General features: G+C 54.8%; 1 long non-coding RNA gene across 1 annotated transcript; it reads left to right on the top strand.

Annotated features, from left to right (window-relative positions):
* Positions 1-194: 194 nt before the first annotated feature.
* On the top strand, positions 195-6,213 carry LOC120638789. Its single transcript, XR_005660733.1, has 2 exons — positions 195-302; positions 5,729-6,213. It is a non-coding gene; the product is annotated as an uncharacterized LOC120638789 (long non-coding RNA).
* The last annotated feature ends 306 nt before the right edge of the window (positions 6,214-6,519 follow it).

Raw genomic sequence — 6,519 nt, 5'->3', positions numbered from 1 at the left:
CGGGGGCGCGGGTGGATGAGGTCCGTCGTCCCCCCCCCCCCGCCACCTCCCCCACCCGACCCCGGGGGAGCCGGCGTCTCCATCGTCGTGGGAAAGAGCCCGGGCTCGGGAGTCGGAGGTCGTGGGTTCTGATCCCGCCCCCGCCACCTGTCAGCCGGTTGACTTTGGGCAAGCTACGTCACTTCTCTGGGCCTCAGTTACCTCATCTGTCAAATGGGCATCGAGACTCCGAGCCCCACGTGGGACGACCTCCTCACCTAGAATGCCCCGCCCTCTGGGTTTAGAACAGTGCTCGGCACACAGTAAGTGCTTAACAAATCCCAACATTATTATTATTATTATTATCGACACGGGGGGCGGGGGGGTGGCCTGCATCCCCATCCCCCGGAGCTGGGTCTTTCACTAGGAATCGCTTCCACCTGCCAAGGAGCCCTGGGAAGGGGCGTGCGGCCCGGCCCCTCTCCTCCCCAGTGGCCCGGACCTCCTGGGTCCCTGACGGGCTGGGGAGTGGGGGGAGTTGGCCACGGGGAATACGAGGGGCTGGTGGCCTGGCTGGGATGGGGAGGGCCTTAAGCATCCCACCCTCCCCCCTCCACGCCATATGGTCCAATCTCCCCTCCCCCCAACCCCACCCCGTGCTGAGAAGCAGCGCGATTTAGTGGAATGAGCAGGGCTTTAGGAGTCAGAAGACGTGGGTTCTAATCCGGACTCTGCCGCTTGTCTGCTGTGTGACCTAGGGCAAGCCGCTTGACTTCTCTGAGCCTCAATTACCTCATTCTCTAAAATGGAGATTAAGACCGTGAGCCCCACGTGGGACAACCTCATTACCTTGTATCTCCCCCAGCGCTTAGAACGGTGCTCGGCACGTAGTAAGCGCTTAACGAATACCGTGATTGTTGTTATTATCCACCCGAACCTCCAGCTTCCCCGAAGATGAGGAAGTTGGGGGAGAGGGGCACGGGGGAAGTGGGGGAGGCCCCGAAAGCGGATGGAGGACGCCGGGTGGGAAGAGAGGAGTGGCGGGAGCCGGGGAGGGGCCGAGAGGAAACGCCAGGCCGGACGGGCCACCTCGGGGGCGGCCGCAGCGGCGACCCTGACCCGAGGGGCCCGGGGCCCGTTCCTGAGGCCCCAGCCTGGTTCCTCCATCATCCGGAGCCTTCCACCCTGAGGTAAGCCCCCACCCCCACCCCCGAGGAGCCCTTCTTACCCCCAAGGCTCCTCCTGCCCTACGCCAGGCACCCATGAGGCCTCCTGACCCAGGATCCCGCCGGGAGAGTCGGCCCCGCCTGCGACTCGGGCTCCGGAGAATCGCTTGGCAGGATCCCAGCCGAACTATCCGCCTTTCTGAGTCAGATGAAAACAAAGGAGCCAGACAGGAAGGGATCCCGGCCACCCCCCACCCCTCCAACCTTTGTCAAGTTCAATGCAACTTCCTTTCCTTCCTTCAGCCTCCTTTGACCACATCCCCTCAACCCTCCCACACCCATGTGGAGGTTGGTCTAAATGCGGGTGTCTGCCACTCTGTGCCCTCCTCCCTGGCTCTGGGCTCTCCTACTTAGACTGTGAGCGCTATGTGGGACAGGGACTGTGTCCAACCTAATTCACTTGTATCTACCGCAGAGCTTAGGAGAGCGTTTGACGCGTAGTAAGCACTTAGCAGATACCATAAACCGCGCCCCGCTCCCCCAGAACATCCTGATTGGTTCAGAGAAGGCTCCCAGGGGGTAACTGCTCGGGAGGGATGGGTTAAGATCAGAGAAGATAGGTGACTTGCCCAAGGTCACATAGCAGGCAAGTGGCAGAGCCAGGTAGGAGAACAAACAAGGATGCGTCATCCAGCCTGGACCCTCGCCATGGAAAAGTCAAAGAATACGGATTCATTCATTCATTCAATCGTATTTATTGAGCGCTTACTGTGTGCAGAGCACTGTACTAAGCTCTTGGGAGAGTACAACAATAAACAGAAACGCTCCCTGCCGGCAACGAGCTTACAGTCTAGAGGTAGCGGGGATGAGCGAGATCCTGTCTTATTTCTGCTCGGGTGGTCGGTAGGAGCCGGGAAGGGGGATGGCGGAGGCGGTGGGGAGATGCTACTGCACCCTTGGAAGGGAAAGGCGATCAGCAGCTGTCTCTCTTGAGGCCTGGATCGATTCACCAGAAAGACAGAGGTGGAGTGGGACCGGGGGGATGAAAGTACAGGGGAGAGGGGAGACAGACGCTGGTTCCCTGGCCTCCACTGGAAACTGTCAGGAGGGTCACCTGACCGCTGAGCCCTTGAGCGGGAGGGGAGCTCCTCCCCGCCCCAAGCCAGTGGAGGAAGGGGAATCGGAGTTGGGGAAGGAAGGAAGTTGCAGCTCAGGCCCATGGGGAGAGGAGACTGTGATCCCGCAGAGATTTCCGCCATTACTGTGTCAGACCTATGGCCCTTCCAGCCTAATATTGTCTCTCTGGTAGCAGGGGCAACCGGATGCTAGGAAGAACAAGCGATGGTCGGATGGATGGATGATTAGGGCTGGACCATCCAACTCCCCTAATGCCCTCTCGGTCCCGATTGGGGGCTGCTTGTCTCCAATCCTCTCTTCGGCCCGTATTTCTTGCATGCAGTTTTCTTCACCCCATGCAAGTCAGTCTGTCAACACGGCGTGAGACACATTGTGGCCTAGTGGATAGAGCACGGACCTGGGAGTCAAAAGGGCCTGGGTTCTAATCAAGGCTCCGCCTCTTGTCCACCTCAGTTACCTCAGCTGTAAAATGGGGATGAAGACTGTGAACCCCATGTGGGACAAGGACTGTGTCCGATCTGATAACCTTGTATCTGCCCCAACCCTTAGATCAGTGCCTGGCACATAGTAAGCACTTAAATACCACAGACTCACCCCATCCCACAGAGTTAGTGTTCTGGTTATGGCGGGGGAGGCGGGGGTAGCCCCAGTGAGGCTGATCTCCCTCCAACCCACTTGGGACCCAGGACAGGGTGATGGGGCTGGAATTCCCAGGAGGCTCCGTCGCAGATCCCAAAGGAGAACTTCTTCCTGGGGAATTTTACTCAATCATTCATTCATTCATTCATTCAATGGTATTTATTGAGCACTTTCTGTTTGCAGAGCACTGTACTAAGTGCTTGGAAAGTACAATTCGGGAACAGATACAAACAATCTCTACCCAACAACGGGCTCCCAGTCTAGAAGGAGGGAGTCCTACAGCTCTTGACTGTGGGCTTGTGTGGTCCGGAATGTGTCTACCAATTCTAATATATTGTCTCTTCTAAGCGCCTTGTACAGTGCTCTGCATGCAGTAAGTGCTCAATAAATACTATTGATTGATTGATGATCAATTCCTAATGTAAAAGTGGAACCCCCCCATCGAGGAGACACTAACAATGTGTTGGGCATCACTGTCGGGTTTGGGGTGAGCACTCTGAGCAGCCTCTCCAAAGGAGGGGGCAACCCTATAGAAATGCAAGGGAAGGAGGGGACTCCCGGTGGAGGGTGTTCAGACTCCAAAGGTTTTCTCTTCCATCACTTTTTTCTTCCAAACACTTAGTTCTGTGCCCTTGACTACTGCATCGGCCTCCTTGATGACCTCCCTGCCTCCTGTCTCTTCCCCATTTCAGTCCATTCTTGCCCTTGCCACCCAGATCATTTTTCTCCAAAACTGTGCAGTCCATGTTTCCCCACTCCTCAAGAACCTCCAGTGATTGCCCAACCACCACTGCATCAAACAGAAGCTTCTTACCATCGGCTTCAATCACTCAACCACCGTGTCCCCTCCTACCTTACCTCTCTGATTTCCTGCTACAACCCAGACCACACACTTTGCTCCTGTAAAGTACTCACTGTACCTTGATTCGGTCTCTCTTGCTGCCAACCCCTCCCCCAGGTCCTGCCTCTGGCCTGGAACTCCTTTCCCTTTACATCCAACGCATAATCACTCTCCCCACCTTCTTAGTAAAATCACATCTCCTCCAAGTGGCCTTCCATTCAGTCGTATTTATTGAGTGCTTACTGTGTGTAGAGCGCTATACTAAAACACCTGGGAGAGTACAGTATAACAACAAACAGATATATTCCCAGCCCACAACAAGCTTACAGTGTAGAAAGGGAGATAAACACTTTTGATCTTACTCTTCTAGTAATGTAATGTAGAAACGATTCCCCATTTTCCCTATTCCCTCTCCCTTGTACTCGGATTTATTATTCACCGCGCCCTCAGCCCCGCAGTACTTAATTAAGTACATATTCCTAATTTATTTACATTAATGTCTATCTCCTCCTTTAGCCTTCAGGCTCCTTTTGGGCAGGGAACATGTCTAGCGACTCGGTTATGTTGTACTCCCCCAGATGCTTAATCTAATGCTCTGGACACTGTAAGCGTTCAGTAAATACAACTGATTGATTGATTGCTCTGCACACAGTAAGTACTCGATAAATACCACAGGGGCCCAACCGTCACAACTTAGTTCTAACCTCCTTTTAGGGGTTGAGTGTCAATCCAAGGGCCCTCCAACACCAGCTTCAGGGGAAGGATGTTGCCCAAGAGGAGGTGAGGTGGGTGAATGTCCCCTGGAGCTGGTCAATCCCAGATCTGGCCCTCTGGGAGCAGGAGAGCCGGGTGGGAGCAACATTTTAAGTGGGGAGGGGGCCACTCACAGGCAAAAATTACTCATCAAAGCCAGGGTGGCATAGTACCTGGTGACTTGCCCTTTCTGGGGGCTTTGGGGCTCAGACCGGGGGACCAACTCTGTTAGGGGTTCTTTGGGGTCAGCATCTCTGACCTTTGGAGAGAGCTGGGCAGATGGGAGGGACAAGAGTTGGGGTCTGGAGCTCCTTCCCACACGAACTCCCTGAGCCCCCAGCTCCCGCTTTCTTCCCCTCGGGCCCTGGCTCTGCCCTCAACCGGATAATCACACACGAGATTTACAAAAGGCCAAGCCGACAATCAGACAGCTGTGCAAATGCTGACCCATAGATCACTGTCTGCTCTGACCCGCTCCTCTCCTCCCCCAAAGCCAAGCGGCTCCCGGAGTCCCTGTGACCCCCAGGCAGGGCCAGCCCAGTCACGTTCTTGTTCCTTCAGGCTCCCCCTCAACTCTGGCTCCGTTACCTGGGGCGGGAGGGGCTGACCTCAACCTCTCCAGCTGTTCTTGCTGCTCCAACTATCTCCTCCTCCTCCTGTTCCTCCTCCCCCTCCTGCTCCCTCCTTCTTAACCGTGTATCCCCATGGGAAGCAACTCCTCCTCTCTGCTCCTCCTCCTGGCCTTCCTTAACCTGCTCCCTCTTGGCAGCCATCTTGCCCCACCCTTTAACCGACATGCCCAGCCGCCCAAGCAGAAAAAAGACCCCTGTCACAGTGGAGTTGGGTAGGCCCAGAGAGGTTTAGTGGCTCAACCAAAATCCCATGGCGACAAGCTTCTAGCCCGGATCCCACCTGAGTCTTCATTCAACTGCTGTCCTAACTCTGAAGACAGAGGTAAGTGCGAAAAAATATGAATAGGTGATGATGCTCGTTAGATTGTAAACACCCTGAGGGTCAGGGATCATGTCTTTTGTTTTTATTACACTCTCCCAACCTTTCAGTACAGTGCCAAGCCCACAGTCAGCACTTAATAAATCCCACCCGTTGACTGACGACCGAGTAGCTCTGTTTTCTCCGGTAATTTTGCGGTTGCTGGGTAGTGAAGAGTGAGAACTGAAGTTCTAACATTTCTCTGGAAATTTCTCCCCTCAAGGATCGGGCGGAGTTGTGGTAGATCGGACCTGGCGCTTGAACAACCCATCTCTCTCCAGAAGCCACCTCTCGGTTGGAGTCGGTCTGAGTGACCCGGCTGCCCAGGATGCGGTCAAATGGGGGTTTGGGATGTTTAATCTCCCACCGGGAGCGGACGTTCCGGGGATCGAGACTTTCATCAGTTGTCTCGCAGAGAGCTGGGGATGACTGGGTGCAACAGAAAAGTAGTGTGGCCTAATGAAAAGACCGCAGGGTTGGGAGTCAGGAGTCCTGACTTTGCCACCGGCCTGCTGTGTGACCTTGGCCGAGTCACTTAACTTCTTTGAGTCTCAGTTTCTTCATCTGTAAAATGGGGATGAAACCTGTCCTCCCTCCTACTTAGACTGTGACCTCCATGTGGGACAGGGACTGACTCAGACCTGATTATCTTGTAATCACTCCTGCGTGTAGTCTGTTGTTTGGTGCATAATAAGTGCTTAGCAAATACCATAGTGATTATTATTTATTATTATTATTATTAATAATGATAATTTTGGGAGGACTTTGAAATGTGGGGAGCACTTGGGGTATTTGAGAGATGAGGCGGTCCAGAAGGAGGCTGCATTGGGGCCAATTACCTGTGAGGCAGAAGCCTTGGGTGCCAACTCCAGCCCCAGGATGCCGCTGTTGGGGATTATCTCCTCCCCCGTCCGCCAGCCCTCACTCACCTCCCAAGGCCTGGCACTGCCGGGCTGGGAGCTCCCTGCGGAGGGCCTCCCTGGGGTGGAGTCCGGCTTCATCTTTGGGCGAGGG

This window comes from Ornithorhynchus anatinus, chromosome 13 (assembly GCF_004115215.2).
Source record: "Ornithorhynchus anatinus isolate Pmale09 chromosome 13, mOrnAna1.pri.v4, whole genome shotgun sequence".
NCBI lineage: Eukaryota > Metazoa > Chordata > Mammalia > Monotremata > Ornithorhynchidae > Ornithorhynchus > Ornithorhynchus anatinus.
This window is presented reverse-complemented; position numbering and strand designations above follow the sequence as displayed.